General features: G+C 44.0%; 2 non-coding genes across 2 annotated transcripts; both read right to left on the bottom strand.

The window, feature by feature from the left end:
• Positions 1-61: 61 nt before the first annotated feature.
• TRNAS-UGA lies at positions 62-143 on the bottom strand. Its single transcript has one exon. It is a non-coding gene; the product is annotated as a tRNA-Ser (tRNA).
• Positions 144-285: 142 nt separating this feature from the next.
• On the bottom strand, positions 286-367 carry TRNAS-AGA. Its single transcript has one exon. It is a non-coding gene; the product is annotated as a tRNA-Ser (tRNA).
• Positions 368-22,500: the final 22,133 nt, after the last annotated feature.

The raw sequence follows: 22,500 nt of genomic DNA on the forward strand, positions 1-22,500 counted from the left end.
CCTTATCAGCAGGTGCTCCCCTGAATATGATAACCGTACGCAGCGTTTTTCTTCACCAAATCGTAGTCGGCAGGATTTGAACCTGCGCGGGGAGACCCCAATGGATTTCAAGTCCATCGCCTTAACCACTCAGCCACGACTACCTGATGGCTGACTTGATTGGAGGCGGTGCCAACAGGGCAACAAATGACAGCACGAAACCAAGACGATCAATGCAAATCTTATGCCGGTGAAAAACACAAGTTGCAGCGAGGAATGTTGAGTTGACCCTGCCTTTGAAAAGAGCGTAGTCGGCAGGATTTGAACCTGCGCGGGGAGACCCCAATGGATTTCTAGTCCATCGCCTTAACCACTCGGCCACGACTACCTAACGCTCTCACCCTTTCTATGGCATCACCAGAGTAGTTACGGCATCAGGTGTAGGGTGGATAGATGTCCAATGATTGAAGAAACAAACAGGTGATCAATTTGTCTGCAGTAATCTATACGAATCACAATGACATCAGATGTATGGTAGGTATGAATACGCTTACCGAATAAGTTGGACTCTGATACTGTACAGCAAAAGAGTCAAACGGGCATAGTGGTCATTAGGGAACTGGGACCACTGCAACCAGGTATAGGACAAGAAGTTTGTGGATGAAACTCCAACTGGCATGGGCACCAGGAACCAGTGATGTTCAAATGGCGTGCTGTAAAACTGCAACGGATTCCGGATGGGATCCTTAGACTGCGTGTCCAAGGGTACAAGCAATGAACTCAGCTGAAGCTCCGGTCAGACCATGAGATAAAATAAAGAAAAAAAGGGGGCTCCAATAGCGCAGGTCAATAAAACCAAATTAAGGTTTATTCAATAAAAGTCATACATGAATGATGACATAAAAGTAATCACGTGATGAAGCAATATGGGGTGCTCAATGGCGTACCCGACGCGTTTCGGCCACAGAAGCCTTCAACAGGGGCATATGAGTGCACCCCCATATTGCTTGCTTAAATAGATAAAAATGGCTGTTGGGTCCTCCCACAACAGGGCGGTGTTCCCAAACAGGAAATGATGTACCAGGTAAACATTGCAAAAAACATATAATGACAGGCAAATCTAACATGCATTTACAAAATACTACTAAAAACATCATAAAGTAAAATTCAAATGAGCAAAATCTTATAAGACATGTCCCATATACATCTGTACTTAAATATAGCCTCTTTCACATACTGTGCTTCTGAATCTATCACATTACACAGTGTGTCACCGGAAGGATTCTGGCTGAATCATGTGTGTGGGGACACGGACATGTGATTTATAAACTTATAGGCTTGATTTCTCATAACTCATGGCACCAATATAGGCCCATCTTAACTCCCATCGGAAGTAAGGGGAGCCAAACAATGGGGTCCTAGTAATCACCATAGCATAAAAGACGTTTTAAACGTCTGGCGTATCGCAGATACATACAATGTATTGGTGCACAAGCACCAATCAAGCGAGGTGGGGGAGTGTCCACCATCGCGTCGTCCAATCAGTGCTCACCGCGGTGCAACCAATCGGCGCTCACGGCAGGGCAACCAATGCCCAAGTGCCAGCACACGAAGCACAAGCACCAATCGGACGAGGCGGGGGAGTGTCCACCGTCGCGTCATCCAATCAGCGCTCGCCGTAGAGCAACCAATCGGTGCCCACCACGGAGCAACCAATGGGACGACACAGCGGCGTATGGACCAATCCTAAATGGGGATGACGTATCGTGCAGCCGTACTGTCAGTCAGCGCACGATACCTCATAACAAAAAAGGCACCTTGGTCCGGATGACAGCGCTGCATCGCATGGCCCATCGGCGCCAAACAGGTAGCCACCGACCAGCCAGGAGACCAGACACAGCCATCCGGCAGTCAATAGAGGGAGGACAAAGTGTAGTGTAATAGTCCATCCCTCAGTTAACCCCCATAAAGCCATAAATAAATTGAAACGAGTCCCCACATATCTAATGGGGATGCATGCATTAATACCCATAAGAGCACAGCAGGTACGGACAACCCATGGCTCATAGACCCAGACATGCATCCGGATCCGATCATTTCTATAAAGGGCAGCAGGAGTTGGCACAATATAAGGATGATCCCAACTGGAGCACTGGAGACATCCATATCATGAAGTATATTCAAAAGAATAAAGTATACACAAAACAATGGGAAACAAAAAGGAACTGGAATATCAGACAATGAACAGAAAAGACACAAATAATGTGTCAATACACATCAGGTGTCTTTCAATGAGAGTGGACACTAACTCCAGTCAATATGTCAAAACACAATGTACTGGACATAGCGATAAAAGTATACAAGGGGGGGGGGGGGGTTGGATACACAAGCTCAAGATGCTCAACCCTGATTAATAAAGCAATTTACGTCCCAATCGACATTCATGCCGTAGGGTGTATAGCACTTGAGCTTGTGTATCCAATATGTCTCGAGTCTCGAGACCCCCCTAAGTTTGGAGTCACCTCTCCAGTGAGGAACAAATCTATCTATTATCTGAAACACTGAACCTTTAGGATCAGAGTCATGATGTTCAAGATAATGGCGTGACACGGTATGTTTAGGGCATTTCTTCCTAATTTTAGCTAGATGTTCGTTAACTCTAATAGAGAAGTTTCTTATGGTACGCCCCACATATTGACGTTTGCATGGACATGTTATCAAGTATACAATGAAACTTGTGAAACATGTCGTGAACTGTCTCATAGTGTATACCCGATTGGTGACCGTTGAAGAGAAGGAATCTATTTTCCGTCTGATTATGGAATTGGCAACACAGACATTACAGGATCGACATGGATAAAATCCGTTAGCTTCAGGAAAGAAGGACACCTTCTTAGGAGGGTCAATGGTATTTGGGGCTATATCACTTTGGACAGAGCGAGCACCCCTAAAAATGATACCAGCTTTTTTGGGCAGAGATGGCCCCAGGATCCTATCATTTAGGAGGACCTTCCAGTGTCGGTTCAGAATCTTGCTGATTTCGCTATGTTGAATGGAAAAGCTTGTGAAAAAAGACCATTTGAAATTCTCCTGTTTAACTGTTTTCGGTTTTACCTGAAGAAGAGAGGCTCTGTCAATGGCTGACACTGACTGGATAGCATTATCCAATAGCGCCGGCCTATAGCCTTTATCAAGGAATCGGGTCCTCAGAAGATCACTTTGAAGATGGAAATCGGTATCCCTAGTACAATTCCTCCTGAGACGGAGGAACTGACCACGTGGAACCGATTCCAACCACCTACGGTGATGGCAGCTGTCGACCGGAATGTACCCATTCCGGTCAGTTGGTTTAAAATAGGTTTTAAATTCCAATCTGTCATCAGTGGTGGAAATCTCCAGGTCCAAAAAATGTATTGAAGTGGGGCTAGCCTCATATGACTCCATGTCTCCCTTCCAGAGGAAGAGGACATCATCTATGTACCTGGCCCATAATAGTAGCTCAGGTCTCCTAAGAGCATAGACGACGTCCTCTTCCCACTGGGCCATGAATAGGTTGGCTAAGCTGGGGGCATATTTAGCCCCCATAGCCACGCCCCTGATTTGGGAGTAAAAAATTCCCTGGAACCAAAAATAATTGTGCTTGGTAGCAAACAATAAAAGTTCCATAACAAAGTTCCTCTGTAGAATTGGAAGCAGAGAGTTTCTAATTAGAAAAGATTCGACAGCAGATAGCCCGAGATGATGTGGTATGCAGGTGTATAGTGCTGCCACATCAGCCGTGACCAATAGAATGTCTCCCTGATGTCGAATCCCCTCCAACAATCTAATCGTATCTCCAGTGTCCTTGAGATATGAAGGGACCAGTTTCACTAGGGGTTGCAAATAGTGGTCTATATACTTCCCTATTCTTGAAGTCACGGAATCGATCCCGCTGACGATGGGTCGTCCAGGGGGATTCGTTGCGTTTTTGTGTACCTTTGGTAGGTAATATATGATAGGCACTCTAGGTGCCAATGGTACTAGAAAATCCAGTTCCTTTTTGTTTAGGATATTTAAAGAAGAACCCTCCTTCACAATATCCACCAAAATTTTTTTGTATTTATTGGTCGGGTCACAAGGTAAGATGGCATAAGTGGTCCGATCTTCCAAGAGCCTGTTCATTTCCTTAATGTATGCAGTCTTGTCGAGTATCACGATCCCGCCCCCCTTGTCGGCGGGGCGGATTACAAGATCTTTTCTGAGGCATAATGCCTTTAAGCCCGCCTCAATAACTGGATCCTGATGGGATTTTTTATTGGGCAACTTATCCAAATCTTCTAATACAAGACTTCTGAATACATTAATGGAAGAAGATGTACTAGGAGGATTGTACAAAGAAGGATTTGACAACCCTGAATGGGTAATATTGCCAACAGTGCTGGCAATATCATTACTAATAGATCTCATGGGATTGGAGTTGGTAGTACTCGGACCCAATGGATCTTGGCTGGGTGTCCCCAAAAAATGCCTTTGAATGTTTAACTTTCTCACAAACTTTTGTATATCAATGAAGGTGTTAAATTTATTTAGTTTCCGGGGTGGGACAAATTTTAACCCTCTACCTAATACTTGTTGCTCTTGTTCAGAAAGTATAACAGAACTTAAATTAAAAATGCCTGCGTCTATTCTACCCTTTGTCTTTTTGCGCTGTATGCGCCGCCCCCCTCTGCACCCTCGTTTTGTCTTACATTTCTGGGTGTATGAGGTGTAGGTGCGTGAAAACCCCGTTCCTGGGAGAGTACTGGACCCTCTTGATGGTAATTGTAGGGCATTCTGTGATACTCATCACTGTCATTTCTATTGGAATAAGAATATGGTTCGTAATGTGTATCATAAGTCCTATCCATATTGGAGGACGTAGGAAAGTTTTTTCTTATGGGAGTATGATGTGAAGAGCCTTCCCCATTAGGTCGCCCTCGGCCATCATGCCAACCATTTTGTACTCCATTGGAGTGCATGTAGTTTCTGTCCACATGATTTTGTCCACCTCCTCGATGGGACGGGGTTCTCCCTCTATTGGGGTTCTTCCCTCTTCCGCCTCCACGGTTAGGTGGGACAGAATTCTTCCTGCTACCATTATTATGATTTGCAGTAGATGTATATGAGGGGGTGGGTAGAGGTGGTTGAAAGACCAATCTTCTATCAGGGACATTGCCGGCAGTAGAAGAGACCTCCATATCTGGAGGATTCTCTGTAGAATTACCATTGCTGGCCATCTTTTTTTGCCAGTTAAAAACCAATTGGGTAGTGTAATCCAATACATCCCTATTGTATTTTTTTTGTTTTTTATTTCTCTGGTCTTTTTCTTCCTTTTCCAAGTAAGTTTTCAAGGTAGTAGATAAAGAGGTATATTCAGGATTTCCACTGAATGGTGTAAGTTTATCCTTGATCTCTCGTATCTCATTGTCCAATAAGGTCAATCTGGCTTGTTTTCTCTCTACCAGAAAGGAGATCAATTTTAAACCTGCATCATTGAAATATTTGTACCAAAGATCTATGTCAAGTTCACCTTGCTGTGGATACAAATCCCACCTTAAACCTCTGGGAACCATCTGCTCCTTAATATACTGATCAAGGAACGCGATGTCCCATTGAAGGTGGACCTCAGAGACCATCACATTTTTAAGGCGTGCGAATAGGCCACTTATCTCACTATCTCCAGTGGTGGAGGTAAAGACACCTTGTATATTAAAAGATCTAGATGCCCTATATTCAAAAATATCCATTGTGATTGCAAAGGAATAGAAAGCAGCAGTGATAATGTGTCAGAACAAAAGTAGCAAAAATAGGGAAAAAACTGCGCTAACTAAAACAATGATTAAGCTGCTACATACAAACAAACAAAGCTGAGTAAATGGTAAACAAAAAATGTAGCGCTAAAATAAAATGTGGGATGCCAAGTGGGGTACCGACATTAAATAGTGCAAGTGCACATATCTGACTGACATGAAAGTCAGAAATAAAGTTCCATATAAAAAGGAAAAACAAAAACACACACACAAAACATGTAGCCAAGTCTCTGTTGGGAACTTGAAGTGGATCATCAATTAAACAATTGGTGTGAGGTGTAGGGTGGATAGATGTCCAATGATTGAAGAAACAAACAGGTGATCAATTTGTCTGCAGTAATCTATACGAATCACAATGACATCAGATGTATGGTAGGTATGAATACGCTTACCGAATAAGTTGGACTCTGATACTGTACAGCAAAAGAGTCAAACGGGCATAGTGGTCATTAGGGAACTGGGACCACTGCAACCAGGTATAGGACAAGAAGTTTGTGGATGAAACTCCAACTGGCATGGGCACCAGGAACCAGTGATGTTCAAATGGCGTGCTGTAAAACTGCAACGGATTCCGGATGGGATCCTTAGACTGCGTGTCCAAGGGTACAAGCAATGAACTCAGCTGAAGCTCCGGTCAGACCATGAGATAAAATAAAGAAAAAAAGGGGGCTCCAATAGCGCAGGTCAATAAAACCAAATTAAGGTTTATTCAATAAAAGTCATACATGAATGATGACATAAAAGTAATCACGTGATGAAGCAATATGGGGTGCTCAATGGCGTACCCGACGCGTTTCGGCCACAGAAGCCTTCAACAGGGGCATATGAGTGCACCCCCATATTGCTTGCTTAAATAGATAAAAATGGCTGTTGGGTCCTCCCACAACAGGGCGGTGTTCCCAAACAGGAAATGATGTACCAGGTAAACATTGCAAAAAACATATAATGACAGGCAAATCTAACATGCATTTACAAAATACTACTAAAAACATCATAAAGTAAAATTCAAATGAGCAAAATCTTATAAGACATGTCCCATATACATCTGTACTTAAATATAGCCTCTTTCACATACTGTGCTTCTGAATCTATCACATTACACAGTGTGTCACCGGAAGGATTCTGGCTGAATCATGTGTGTGGGGACACGGACATGTGATTTATAAACTTATAGGCTTGATTTCTCATAACTCATGGCACCAATATAGGCCCATCTTAACTCCCATCGGAAGTAAGGGGAGCCAAACAATGGGGTCCTAGTAATCACCATAGCATAAAAGACGTTTTAAACGTCTGGCGTATCGCAGATACATACAATGTATTGGTGCACAAGCACCAATCAAGCGAGGTGGGGGAGTGTCCACCATCGCGTCGTCCAATCAGCGCTCACCGCGGTGCAACCAATCGGCGCTCACGGCAGGGCAACCAATGCCCAAGTGCCAGCACACGAAGCACAAGCACCAATCGGACGAGGCGGGGGAGTGTCCACCGTCGCGTCATCAAATCAGCGCTCGCCGTAGAGCAACCAATCGGTGCCCACCACGGAGCAACCAATGGGACGACACAGCGGCGTATGGACCAATCCTAAATGGGGATGACGTATCGTGCAGCCGTACTGTCAGTCAGCGCAGGATACCTCATAACAAAAAAGGCACCTTGGTCCGGATGACAGCGCTGCATCGCATGGCCCATCGGCGCCAAACAGGTAGCCACCGACCAGCCAGGAGACCAGACACAGCCATCCGGCAGTCAATAGAGGGAGGACAAAGTGTAGTGTAATAGTCCATCCCTCAGTTAACCCCCATAAAGCCATAAATAAATTGAAACGAGTCCCCACATATCTAATGGGGATGCATGCATTAATACCCATAAGAGCACAGCAGGTACGGACAACCCATGGCTCATAGACCCAGACATGCATCCGGATCCGATCATTTCTATAAAGGGCAGCAGGAGTTGGCACAATATAAGGATGATCCCAAATGGAGCACTGGAGACATCCATATCATGAAGTATATTCAAAAGAATAAAGTATACACAAAACAATGGGAAACAAAAAGGAACTGGAATATCAGACAATGAACAGAAAAGACACAAATAATGTGTCAATACACATCAGGTGTCTTTCAATGAGAGTGGACACTAACTCCAGTCAATATGTCAAAACACAATGTACTGGACATAGCGATAAAAGTATACAAGGGGGGGGGGGGGGGGTGGATACACGAGCTCAAGATGCTCAACCCTGATTAATAAAGCAATTTACGTCCCAATCGACATTCATGCCGTAGGGTGTATAGCACTTGAGCTCGTGTATCCAATATGTCTCGAGTCTCGAGACCCCCCTAAGTTTGGAGTCACCTCTCCAGTGAGGAACAAATCTATCTATTATCTGAAACACTGAACCTTTAGGATCAGAGTCATGATGTTCAAGATAATGGCGTGACACGGTATGTTTAGGGCATTTCTTCCTAATTTTAGCTAGATGTTCGTTAACTCTAATAGAGAAGTTTCTTATGGTACGCCCCACATATTGACGTTTGCATGGACATGTTATCAAGTATACAATGAAACTTGTGAAACATGTCGTGAACTGTCTCATAGTGTATACCCGATTGGTGACCGTTGAAGAGAAGGAATCTATTTTCCGTCTGATTATGGAATTGGCAACACAGACATTACAGGATCGACATGGATAAAATCCGTTAGCTTCAGGAAAGAAGGACACCTTCTTAGGAGGGTCAATGGTATTTGGGGCTATATCACTTTGGACAGAGCGAGCACCCCTAAAAATGATACCAGCTTTTTTGGGCAGAGATGGCCCCAGGATCCTATCATTTAGGAGGACCTTCCAGTGTCGGTTCAGAATCTTGCTGATTTCGCTATGTTGAATGGAAAAGCTTGTGAAAAAAGACCATTTGAAATTCTCCTGTTTAACTGTTTTCGGTTTTACCTGAAGAAGAGAGGCTCTGTCAATGGCTGACACTGACTGGATAGCATTATCCAATAGCGCCGGCCTATAGCCTTTATCAAGGAATCGGGTCCTCAGAAGATCACTTTGAAGATGGAAATCGGTATCCCTAGTACAATTCCTCCTGAGACGGAGGAACTGATCACGTGGAACCGATTCCAACCACCTACGGTGATGGCAGCTGTCGACCGGAATGTACCCATTCCGGTCAGTTGGTTTAAAATAGGTTTTAAATTCCAATCTGTCATCAGTGGTGGAAATCTCCAGGTCCAAAAAATGTATTGAAGTGGGGCTAGCCTCATAGGATAGAGAGATCCCCCGATCATTGTCATTGAGCTGGGTCATGAAGGCATGCAATGACTCCATGTCTCCCTTCCAGAGGAAGAGGACGTCATCTATGTACCTGGCCCATAATAGTAGCTCAGGTCTCCTAAGAGCATAGACGACGTCCTCTTCCCACTGGGCCATGAATAGGTTGGCTAAGCTGGGGGCATATTTAGCCCCCATAGCCACGCCCCTGATTTGGGAGTAAAAAATTCCCTGGAACCAAAAATAATTGTGCTTGGTAGCAAACAATAAAAGTTCCATAACAAAGTTCCTCTGTAGAATTGGAAGCAGAGAGTTTCTAATTAGAAAAGATTCGACAGCAGATAGCCCGAGATGATGTGGTATGCAGGTGTATAGTGCTGCCACATCAGCCGTGACCAATAGAATGTCTCCCTGATGTCGAATCCCCTCCAACAATCTAATCGTATCTCCAGTGTCCTTGAGATATGAAGGGACCAGTTTCACTAGGGGTTGCAAATAGTGGTCTATATACTTCCCTATTCTTGAAGTCACGGAATCGATCCCGCTGACGATGGGTCGTCCAGGGGGATTCGTTGCGTTTTTGTGTACCTTTGGTAGGTAATATATGATAGGCACTCTAGGTGCCAATGGTACTAGAAAATCCAGTTCCTTTTTGTTTAGGATATTTAAAGAAGAACCCTCCTTCACAATATCCACCAAAATTTTTTTGTATTTATTGGTCGGGTCACAAGGTAAGATGGCATAAGTGGTCCGATCTTCCAAGAGCCTGTTCATTTCCTTAATGTATGCAGTCTTGTCGAGTATCACGATCCCGCCCCCCTTGTCGGCGGGGCGGATGACAAGATCTTTTCTGAGGCATAATGCCTTTAAGCCCGCCTCAATAACTGGATCCTGATGGGATTTTTTATTGGGCAACTTATCCAAATCTTCTAATACAAGACTTCTGAATACATTAATGGAAGAAGATGTACTAGGAGGATTGTACAAAGAAGGATTTGACAACCCTGAATGGGTAATATTGCCAACAGTGCTGGCAATATCATTACTAATAGATCTCATGGGATTGGAGTTGGTAGTACTCGGACCCAATGGATCTTGGCTGGGTGTCCCCAAAAAATGCCTTTGAATGTTTAACTTTCTCACAAACTTTTGTATATCAATGAAGGTGTTAAATTTATTTAGTTTCCGGGGTGGGACAAATTTTAACCCTCTACCTAATACTTGTTGCTCTTGTTCAGAAAGTATAACAGAACTTAAATTAAAAATGCCTGCGTCTATTCTACCCTTTGTCTTTTTGCGCTGTATGCGCCGCCCCCCTCTGCACCCTCGTTTTGTCTTACATTTCTGGGTGTATGAGGTGTAGGTGCGTGAAAACCCCGTTCCTGGGAGAGTACTGGACCCTCTTGATGGTAATTGTAGGGCATTCTGTGATACTCATCACTGTCATTTCTATTGGAATAAGAATATGGTTCGTAATGTGTATCATAAGTCCTATCCATATTGGAGGACGTAGGAAAGTTTTTTCTTATGGGAGTATGATGTGAAGAGCCTTCCCCATTAGGTCGCCCTCGGCCATCATGCCAACCATTTTGTACTCCATTGGAGTGCATGTAGTTTCTGTCCACATGATTTTGTCCACCTCCTCGATGGGACGGGGTTCTCCCTCTATTGGGGTTCTTCCCTCTTCCGCCTCCACGGTTAGGTGGGACAGAATTCTTCCTGCTACCATTATTATGATTTGCAGTAGATGTATATGAGGGGGTGGGTAGAGGTGGTTGAAAGACCAATCTTCTATCAGGGACATTGCCGGCAGTAGAAGAGACCTCCATATCTGGAGGATTCTCTGTAGAATTACCATTGCTGGCCATCTTTTTTTGCCAGTTAAAAACCAATTGGGTAGTGTAATCCAATACATCCCTATTGTATTTTTTTTGTTTTTTATTTCTCTGGTCTTTTTCTTCCTTTTCCAAGTAAGTTTTCAAGGTAGTAGATAAAGAGGTATATTCAGGATTTCCACTGAATGGTGTAAGTTTATCCTTGATCTCTCGTATCTCATTGTCCAATAAGGTCAATCTGGCTTGTTTTCTCTCTACCAGAAAGGAGATCAATTTTAAACCTGCATCATTGAAATATTTGTACCAAAGATCTATGTCAAGTTCACCTTGCTGTGGATACAAATCCCACCTTAAACCTCTGGGAACCATCTGCTCCTTAATATACTGATCAAGGAACGCGATGTCCCATTGAAGGTGGACCTCAGAGACCATCACATTTTTAAGGCGTGCGAATAGGCCACTTATCTCACTATCTCCAGTGGTGGAGGTAAAGACACCTTGTATATTAAAAGATCTAGATGCCCTATATTCAAAAATATCCATTGTGATTGCAAAGGAATAGAAAGCAGCAGTGATAATGTGTCAGAACAAAAGTAGCAAAAATAGGGAAAAAACTGCGCTAACTAAAACAATGATTAAGCTGCTACATACAAACAAACAAAGCTGAGTAAATGGTAAACAAAAAATGTAGCGCTAAAATAAAATGTGGGATGCCAAGTGGGGTACCGACATTAAATAGTGCAAGTGCACATATCTGACTGACATGAAAGTCAGAAATAAAGTTCCATATAAAAAGGAAAAACAAAAACACACACACAAAACATGTAGCCAAGTCTCTGTTGGGAACTTGAAGTGGATCATCAATTAAACAATTGGTGTGAGGTGTAGGGTGGATAGATGTCCAATGATTGAAGAAACAAACAGGTGATCAATTTGTCTGCAGTAATCTATACGAATCACAATGACATCAGATGTATGGTAGGTATGAATACGCTTACCGAATAAGTTGGACTCTGATACTGTACAGCAAAAGAGTCAAACGGGCATAGTGGTCATTAGGGAACTGGGACCACTGCAACCAGGTATAGGACAAGAAGTTTGTGGATGAAACTCCAACTGGCATGGGCACCAGGAACCAGTGATGTTCAAATGGCGTGCTGTAAAACTGCAACGGATTCCGGATGGGATCCTTAGACTGCGTGTCCAAGGGTACAAGCAATGAACTCAGCTGAAGCTCCGGTCAGACCATGAGATAAAATAAAGAAAAAAAGGGGGCTCCAATAGCGCAGGTCAATAAAACCAAATTAAGGTTTATTCAATAAAAGTCATACATGAATGATGACATAAAAGTAATCACGTGATGAAGCAATATGGGGTGCTCAATGGCGTACCTGACGCGTTTCGGCCACAGAAGCCTTCAACAGGGGCATATGAGTGCACCCCCATATTGCTTGCTTAAATAGATAAAAATGGCTGTTGGGTCCTCCCACAACAGGGCGGTGTTCCCAAACAGGAAATGATGTACCAGGTAAACATTGCAAAAAACATATAATGACAGGCAAATCTAACATGCATTTACAAAATACTACTAAAAACATCATAAAGTAAAATTCAAATGAGCAAAATCTTATAAGACATGTCCCATATACATCTGTACTTAAATATAGCCTCTTTCACATACTGTGCTTCTGAATCTATCACATTACACAGTGTGTCACCGGAAGGATTCTGGCTGAATCATGTGTGTGGGGACACGGACATGTGATTTATAAACTTATAGGCTTGATTTCTCATAACTCATGGCACCAATATAGGCCCATCTTAACTCCCATCGGAAGTAAGGGGAGCCAAACAATGGGGTCCTAGTAATCACCATAGCATAAAAGACGTTTTAAACGTCTGGCGTATCGCAGATACATACAATGTATTGGTGCACAAGCACCAATCAAGCGAGGTGGGGGAGTGTCCACCATCGCGTCGTCCAATCAGCGCTCACCGCGGTGCAACCAATCGGCGCTCACGGCAGGGCAACCAATGCCCAAGTGCCAGCACACGAAGCACAAGCACCAATCGGACGAGGCGGGGGAGTGTCCACCGTCGCGTCATCCAATCAGCGCTCGCCGTAGAGCGACCAATCGGTGCCCACCACGGAGCAACCAATGGGACGACACAGCGGCGTATGGACCAATCCTAAATGGGGATGACGTATCGTGCAGCCGTACTGTCAGTCAGCGCACGATACCTCATAACAAAAAAGGCACCTTGGTCCGGATGACAGCGCTGCATCGCATGGCCCATCGGCGCCAAACAGGTAGCCACCGACCAGCCAGGAGACCAGACACAGCCATCCGGCAGTCAATAGAGGGAGGACAAAGTGTAGTGTAATAGTCCATCCCTCAGTTAACCCCCATAAAGCCATAAATAAATTGAAACGAGTCCCCACATATCTAATGGGGATGCAAAAAATTTTGGTGGATATTGTGAAGGAGGGTTCTTCTTTAAATATCCTAAACAAAAAGGAACTGGATTTTCTAGTACCATTGGCACCTAGAGTGCCTATCATATATTACCTACCAAAGGTACACAAAAACGCAACGAATCCCCCTGGACGACCCATCGTCAGCGGGATCGATTCCGTGACTTCAAGAATAGGGAAGTATATAGACCACTATTTGCAACCCCTAGTGAAACTGGTCCCTTCATATCTCAAGGACACTGGAGATACGATTAGATTGTTGGAGGGGATTCGACATCAGGGAGACATTCTATTGGTCACGGCTGATGTGGCAGCACTATACACCTGCATACCACATCATCTCGGGCTATCTGCTGTCGAATCTTTTCTAATTAGAAACTCTCTGCTTCCAATTCTACAGAGGAACTTTGTTATGGAACTTTTATTGTTTGCTACCAAGCACAATTATTTTTGGTTCCAGGGAATTTTTTACTCCCAAATCAGGGGCGTGGCTATGGGGGCTAAATATGCCCCCAGCTTAGCCAACCTATTCATGGCCCAGTGGGAAGAGGACGTCGTCTATGCTCTTAGGAGACCTGAGCTACTATTATGGGCCAGGTACATAGATGACGTCCTCTTCCTCTGGAAGGGAGACATGGAGTCATTGCATGCCTTCATGACCCAGCTCAATGACAATGATCGGGGGATCTCTCTATCCTATGAGGCTAGCCCCACTTCAATACATTTTTTGGACCTGGAGATTTCCACCACTGATGACAGATTGGAATTTAAAACCTATTTTAAACCAACTGACCGGAATGGGTACATTCCGGTCGACAGCTGCCATCACCGTAGGTGGTTGGAATCGGTTCCACGTGGTCAGTTCCTCCGTCTCAGGAGGAATTGTACTAGGGATACCGATTTCCATCTTCAAAGTGATCTTCTGAGGACCCGATTCCTTGATAAAGGCTATAGGCCGGCGCTATTGGATAATGCTATCCAGTCAGTGTCAGCCATTGACAGAGCCTCTCTTCTTCAGGTAAAACCGAAAACAGTTAAACAGGAGAATTTCAAATGGTCTTTTTTCACAAGCTTTTCCATTCAACATAGCGAAATCAGCAAGATTCTGAACCGACACTGGAAGGTCCTCCTAAATGATAGGATCCTGGGGCCATCTCTGCCCAAAAAAGCTGGTATCATTTTTAGGGGTGCTCGCTCTGTCCAAAGTGATATAGCCCCAAATACCATTGACCCTCCTAAGAAGGTGTCCTTCTTTCCTGAAGCTAACGGATTTTATCCATGTCGATCCTGTAATGTCTGTGTTGCCAATTCCATAATCAGACGGAAAATAGATTCCTTCTCTTCAACGGTCACCAATCGGGTATACACTATGAGACAGTTCACGACATGTTTCACAAGTTTCATTGTATACTTGATAACATGTCCATGCAAACGTCAATATGTGGGGCGTACCATAAGAAACTTCTCTATTAGAGTTAACGAACATCTAGCTAAAATTAGGAAGAAATGCCCTAAACATACCGTGTCACGCCATTATCTTGAACATCATGACTCTGATCCTAAAGGTTCAGTGTTTCAGATAATAGATAGATTTGTTCCTCACTGGAGAGGTGACTCCAAACTTAGGGGGGTCTCGAGACTCGAGACATATTGGATACACGAGCTCAAGTGCTATACACCCTACGGCATGAATGTCGATTGGGACGTAAATTGCTTTATTAATCAGGGTTGAGCATCTTGAGCTCGTGTATCCACCCCCCCCCCCCCCCTTGTATACTTTTATCGCTATGTCCAGTACATTGTGTTTTGACATATTGACTGGAGTTAGTGTCCACTCTCATTGAAAGACACCTGATGTGTATTGACACATTATTTGTGTCTTTTCTGTTCATTGTCTGATATTCCAGTTCCTTTTTGTTTCCCATTGTTTTGTGTATACTTTATTCTTTTGAATATACTTCATGATATGGATGTCTCCAGTGCTCCAGTTGGGATCATCCTTATATTGTGCCAACTCCTGCTGCCCTTTATAGAAATGATCGGATCCGGATGCATGTCTGGGTCTATGAGCCATGGGTTGTCCGTACCTGCTGTGCTCTTATGGGTATTAATGCATGCATCCCCATTAGATATGTGGGGACTCGTTTCAATTTATTTATGGCTTTATGGGGGTTAACTGAGGGATGGACTATTACACTACACTTTGTCCTCCCTCTATTGACTGCCGGATGGCTGTGTCTGGTCTCCTGGCTGGTCGGTGGCTACCTGTTTGGCGCCGATGGGCCATGCGATGCAGCGCTGTCATCCGGACCAAGGTGCCTTTTTTGTTATGAGGTATCGTGCGCTGACTGACAGTACGGCTGCACGATACGTCATCCCCATTTAGGATTGGTCCATACGCCGCTGTGTCGTCCCATTGGTTGCTCCGTGGTGGGCACCGATTGGTTGCTCTACGGCGAGCGCTGATTGGATGACGCGACGGTGGACACTCCCCCGCCTCGTCTGATTGGTGCTTGTGCTTCGTGTGCTGGCACTTGGGCATTGGTTGCCCTGCCGTGAGCGCCGATTGGTTGCACCGCGGTGAGCGCTGATTGGACGACGCGATGGTGGACACTCCCCCACCTCGCTTGATTGGTGCTTGTGCACCAATACATTGTATGTATCTGCGATACGCCAGACGTTTAAAACGTCTTTTATGCTATGGTGATTACTAGGACCCCATTGTTTGGCTCCCCTTACTTCCGATGGGAGTTAAGATGGGCCTATATTGGTGCCATGAGTTATGAGAAATCAAGCCTATAAGTTTATAAATCACATGTCCGTGTCCCCACACACATGATTCAGCCAGAATCCTTCCGGTGACACACTGTGTAATGTGATAGATTCAGAAGCACAGTATGTGAAAGAGGCTATATTTAAGTACAGATGTATATGGGACATGTCTTATAAGATTTTGCTCATTTGAATTTTACTTTATGATGTTTTTAGTAGTATTTTGTAAATGCATGTTAGATTTGCCTGTCATTATATGTTTTTTGCAATGTTTACCTGGTACATCATTTCCTGTTTGGGAACACCGCCCTGTTGTGGGAGGACCCAACAGCCATTTTTATCTATTTAAGCAAGCAATATGGGGGTGCACTCATATGCCCCTGTTGAAGGCTTCTGTGGCCGAAACGCGTCGGGTACGCCATTGAGCACCCCATATTGCTTCATCACGTGATTACTTTTATGTCATCATTCATGTATGACTTTTATTGAATAAACCTTAATTTGGTTTTATTGACCTGCGCTATTGGAGCCCCCTTTTTTTCTTTATTTTATCTCATGGTCTGACCGGAGCTTCAGCTGAGTTCATTGCTTGTACCCTTGGACACGCAGTCTAAGGATCCCATCCGGAATCCGTTGCAGTTTTACAGCACGCCATTTGAACATCACTGGTTCCTGGTGCCCATGCCAGTTGGAGTTTCATCCACAAACTTCTTGTCCTATACCTGGTTGCAGTGGTCCCAGTTCCCTAATGACCACTATGCCCGTTTGACTCTTTTGCTGTACAGTATCAGAGTCCAACTTATTCGGTAAGCGTATTCATACCTACCATACATCTGATGTCATTGTGATTCGTATAGATTACTGCAGACAAATTGATCACCTGTTTGTTTCTTCAATCATTGGACATCTATCCACCCTACACCTCACACCAATTGTTTAATTGATGATCCACTTCAAGTTCCCAACAGAGACTTGGCTACATGTTTTGTGTGTGTGTTTTTGTTTTTCCTTTTTATATGGAACTTTATTTCTGACTTTCATGTCAGTCAGATATGTGCACTTGCACTATTTAATGTCGGTACCCCACTTGGCATCCCACATTTTATTTTAGCGCTACATTTTTTGTTTACCATTTACTCAGCTTTGTTTGTTTGTATGTAGCAGCTTAATCATTGTTTTAGTTAGCGCAGTTTTTTCCCTATTTTTGCTACTTTTGTTCTGACACATTATCACTGCTGCTTTCTATTCCTTTGCAATCACAATGGATATTTTTGAATATAGGGCATCTAGATCTTTTAATATACAAGGTGTCTTTACCTCCACCACTGGAGATAGTGAGATAAGTGGCCTATTCGCACGCCTTAAAAATGTGATGGTCTCTGAGGTCCACCTTCAATGGGACATCGCGTTCCTTGATCAGTATATTAAGGAGCAGATGGTTCCCAGAGGTTTAAGGTGGGATTTGTATCCACAGCAAGGTGAACTTGACATAGATCTTTGGTACAAATATTTCAATGATGCAGGTTTAAAATTGATCTCCTTTCTGGTAGAGAGAAAACAAGCCAGATTGACCTTATTGGACAATGAGATACGAGAGATCAAGGATAAACTTACACCATTCAGTGGAAATCCTGAATATACCTCTTTATCTACTACCTTGAAAACTTACTTGGAAAAGGAAGAAAAAGACCAGAGAAATAAAAAACAAAAAAAATACAATAGGGATGTATTGGATTACACTACCCAATTGGTTTTTAACTGGCAAAAAAAGATGGCCAGCAATGGTAATTCTACAGAGAATCCTCCAGATATGGAGGTCTCTTCTACTGCCGGCAATGTCCCTGATAGAAGATTGGTCTTTCAACCACCTCTACCCACCCCCTCATATACATCTACTGCAAATCATAATAATGGTAGCAGGAAGAATTCTGTCCCACCTAACCGTGGAGGCGGAAGAGGGAAGAACCCCAATAGAGGGAGAACCCCGTCCCATCGAGGAGGTGGACAAAATCATGTGGACAGAAACTACATGCACTCCAATGGAGTACAAAATGGTTGGCATGATGGCCGAGGGCGACCTAATGGGGAAGGCTCTTCACATCATACTCCCATAAGAAAAAACTTTCCTACGTCCTCCAATATGGATAGGACTTATGATACACATTACGAACCATATTCTTATTCCAATAGAAATGACAGTGATGAGTATCACAGAATGCCCTACAATTACCATCAAGAGGGTCCAGTACTCTCCCAGGAACGGGGTTTTCACGCACCTACACCTCATACACCCAGAAATGTAAGACAAAACGAGGGTGCAGAGGGGGGCGGCGCATACAGCGCAAAAAGACAAAGGGTAGAATAGACGCAGGCATTTTTAATTTAAGTTCTGTTATACTTTCTGAACAAGAGCAACAAGTATTAGGTAGAGGGTTAAAATTTGTCCCACCCCGGAAACTAAATAAATTTAACACCTTCATTGATATACAAAAGTTTGTGAGAAAGTTAAACATTCAAAGGCATTTTTTGGGGACACCCAGCCAAGATCCATTGGGTCCGAGTACTACCAACTCCAATCCCATGAGATCTATTAGTAATGATATTGCCAGCACTGTTGGCAATATTACCCATTCAGGGTTGTCAAATCCTTCTTTGTACAATCCTCCTAGTACATCTTCTTCCATTAATGTATTCAGAAGTCTTGTATTAGAAGATTTGGATAAGTTGCCCAATAAAAAATCCCATCAGGATCCAGTTATTGAGGCGGGCTTAAAGGCATTATGCCTCAGAAAAGATCTTGTCATCCGCCCCGCCGACAAGGGGGGCGGGATCGTGATACTCGACAAGACTGCATACATTAAGGAAATGAACAGGCTCTTGGAAGATCGGACCACTTATGCCATCTTACCTTGTGACCCGACCAATAAATACAAAAAAATTTTGGTGGATATTGTGAAGGAGGGTTCTTCTTTAAATATCCTAAACAAAAAGGAACTGGATTTTCTAGTACCATTGGCACCTAGAGTGCCTATCATATATTACCTACCAAAGGTACACAAAAACGCAACGAATCCCCCTGGACGACCCATCGTCAGCGGGATCGATTCCGTGACTTCAAGAATAGGGAAGTATATAGACCACTATTTGCAACCCCTAGTGAAACTGGTCCCTTCATATCTCAAGGACACTGGAGATACGATTAGATTGTTGGAGGGGATTCGACATCAGGGAGACATTCTATTGGTCACGGCTGATGTGGCAGCACTATACACCTGCATACCACATCATCTCGGGCTATCTGCTGTCGAATCTTTTCTAATTAGAAACTCTCTGCTTCCAATTCTACAGAGGAACTTTGTTATGGAACTTTTATTGTTTGCTACCAAGCACAATTATTTTTGGTTCCAGGGAATTTTTTACTCCCAAATCAGGGGCGTGGCTATGGGGGCTAAATATGCCCCCAGCTTAGCCAACCTATTCATGGCCCAGTGGGAAGAGGACGTCGTCTATGCTCTTAGGAGACCTGAGCTACTATTATGGGCCAGGTACATAGATGACGTCCTCTTCCTCTGGAAGGGAGACATGGAGTCATTGCATGCCTTCATGACCCAGCTCAATGACAATGATCGGGGGATCTCTCTATCCTATGAGGCTAGCCCCACTTCAATACATTTTTTGGACCTGGAGATTTCCACCACTGATGACAGATTGGAATTTAAAACCTATTTTAAACCAACTGACCGGAATGGGTACATTCCGGTCGACAGCTGCCATCACCGTAGGTGGTTGGAATCGGTTCCACGTGATCAGTTCCTCCGTCTCAGGAGGAATTGTACTAGGGATACCGATTTCCATCTTCAAAGTGATCTTCTGAGGACCCGATTCCTTGATAAAGGCTATAGGCCGGCGCTATTGGATAATGCTATCCAGTCAGTGTCAGCCATTGACAGAGCCTCTCTTCTTCAGGTAAAACCGAAAACAGTTAAACAGGAGAATTTCAAATGGTCTTTTTTCACAAGCTTTTCCATTCAACATAGCGAAATCAGCAAGATTCTGAACCGACACTGGAAGGTCCTCCTAAATGATAGGATCCTGGGGCCATCTCTGCCCAAAAAAGCTGGTATCATTTTTAGGGGTGCTCGCTCTGTCCAAAGTGATATAGCCCCAAATACCATTGACCCTCCTAAGAAGGTGTCCTTCTTTCCTGAAGCTAACGGATTTTATCCATGTCGATCCTGTAATGTCTGTGTTGCCAATTCCATAATCAGACGGAAAATAGATTCCTTCTCTTCAACGGTCACCAATCGGGTATACACTATGAGACAGTTCACGACATGTTTCACAAGTTTCATTGTATACTTGATAACATGTCCATGCAAACGTCAATATGTGGGGCGTACCATAAGAAACTTCTCTATTAGAGTTAACGAACATCTAGCTAAAATTAGGAAGAAATGCCCTAAACATACCGTGTCACGCCATTATCTTGAACATCATGACTCTGATCCTAAAGGTTCAGTGTTTCAGATAATAGATAGATTTGTTCCTCACTGGAGAGGTGACTCCAAACTTAGGGGGGTCTCGAGACTCGAGACATATTGGATACACGAGCTCAAGTGCTATACACCCTACGGCATGAATGTCGATTGGGACGTAAATTGCTTTATTAATCAGGGTTGAGCATCTTGAGCTCGTGTATCCAACCCCCCCCCCCCCCTTGTATACTTTTATCGCTATGTCCAGTACATTGTGTTTTGACATATTGACTGGAGTTAGTGTCCACTCTCATTGAAAGACACCTGATGTGTATTGACACATTATTTGTGTCTTTTCTGTTCATTGTCTGATATTCCAGTTCCTTTTTGTTTCCCATTGTTTTGTGTATACTTTATTCTTTTGAATATACTTCATGATATGGATGTCTCCAGTGCTCCAGTTGGGATCATCCTTATATTGTGCCAACTCCTGCTGCCCTTTATAGAAATGATCGGATCCGGATGCATGTCTGGGTCTATGAGCCATGGGTTGTCCGTACCTGCTGTGCTCTTATGGGTATTAATGCATGCATCCCCATTAGATATGTGGGGACTCGTTTCAATTTATTTATGGCTTTATGGGGGTTAACTGAGGGATGGACTATTACACTACACTTTGTCCTCCCTCTATTGACTGCCGGATGGCTGTGTCTGGTCTCCTGGCTGGTCGGTGGCTACCTGTTTGGCGCCGATGGGCCATGCGATGCAGCGCTGTCATCCGGACCAAGGTGCCTTTTTTGTTATGAGGTATCGTGCGCTGACTGACAGTACGGCTGCACGATACGTCATCCCCATTTAGGATTGGTCCATACGCCGCTGTGTCGTCCCATTGGTTGCTCCGTGGTGGGCACCGATTGGTTGCTCTACGGCGAGCGCTGATTTGATGACGCGACGGTGGACACTCCCCCGCCTCGTCCGATTGGTGCTTGTGCTTCGTGTGCTGGCACTTGGGCATTGGTTGCCCTGCCGTGAGCGCCGATTGGTTGCACCGCGGTGAGCGCTGATTGGACGACGCGATGGTGGACACTCCCCCACCTCGCTTGATTGGTGCTTGTGCACCAATACATTGTATGTATCTGCGATACGCCAGACGTTTAAAACGTCTTTTATGCTATGGTGATTACTAGGACCCCATTGTTTGGCTCCCCTTACTTCCGATGGGAGTTAAGATGGGCCTATATTGGTGCCATGAGTTATGAGAAATCAAGCCTATAAGTTTATAAATCACATGTCCGTGTCCCCACACACATGATTCAGCCAGAATCCTTCCGGTGACACACTGTGTAATGTGATAGATTCAGAAGCACAGTATGTGAAAGAGGCTATATTTAAGTACAGATGTATATGGGACATGTCTTATAAGATTTTGCTCATTTGAATTTTACTTTATGATGTTTTTAGTAGTATTTTGTAAATGCATGTTAGATTTGCCTGTCATTATATGTTTTTTGCAATGTTTACCTGGTACATCATTTCCTGTTTGGGAACACCGCCCTGTTGTGGGAGGACCCAACAGCCATTTTTATCTATTTAAGCAAGCAATATGGGGGTGCACTCATATGCCCCTGTTGAAGGCTTCTGTGGCCGAAACGCGTCGGGTACGCCATTGAGCACCCCATATTGCTTCATCACGTGATTACTTTTATGTCATCATTCATGTATGACTTTTATTGAATAAACCTTAATTTGGTTTTATTGACCTGCGCTATTGGAGCCCCCTTTTTTTCTTTATTTTATCTCATGGTCTGACCGGAGCTTCAGCTGAGTTCATTGCTTGTACCCTTGGACACGCAGT

Source organism: Rana temporaria, chromosome 4, assembly GCF_905171775.1.
Source record: "Rana temporaria chromosome 4, aRanTem1.1, whole genome shotgun sequence".
Classification (NCBI taxonomy): Eukaryota; Metazoa; Chordata; class Amphibia; order Anura; family Ranidae; genus Rana; species Rana temporaria.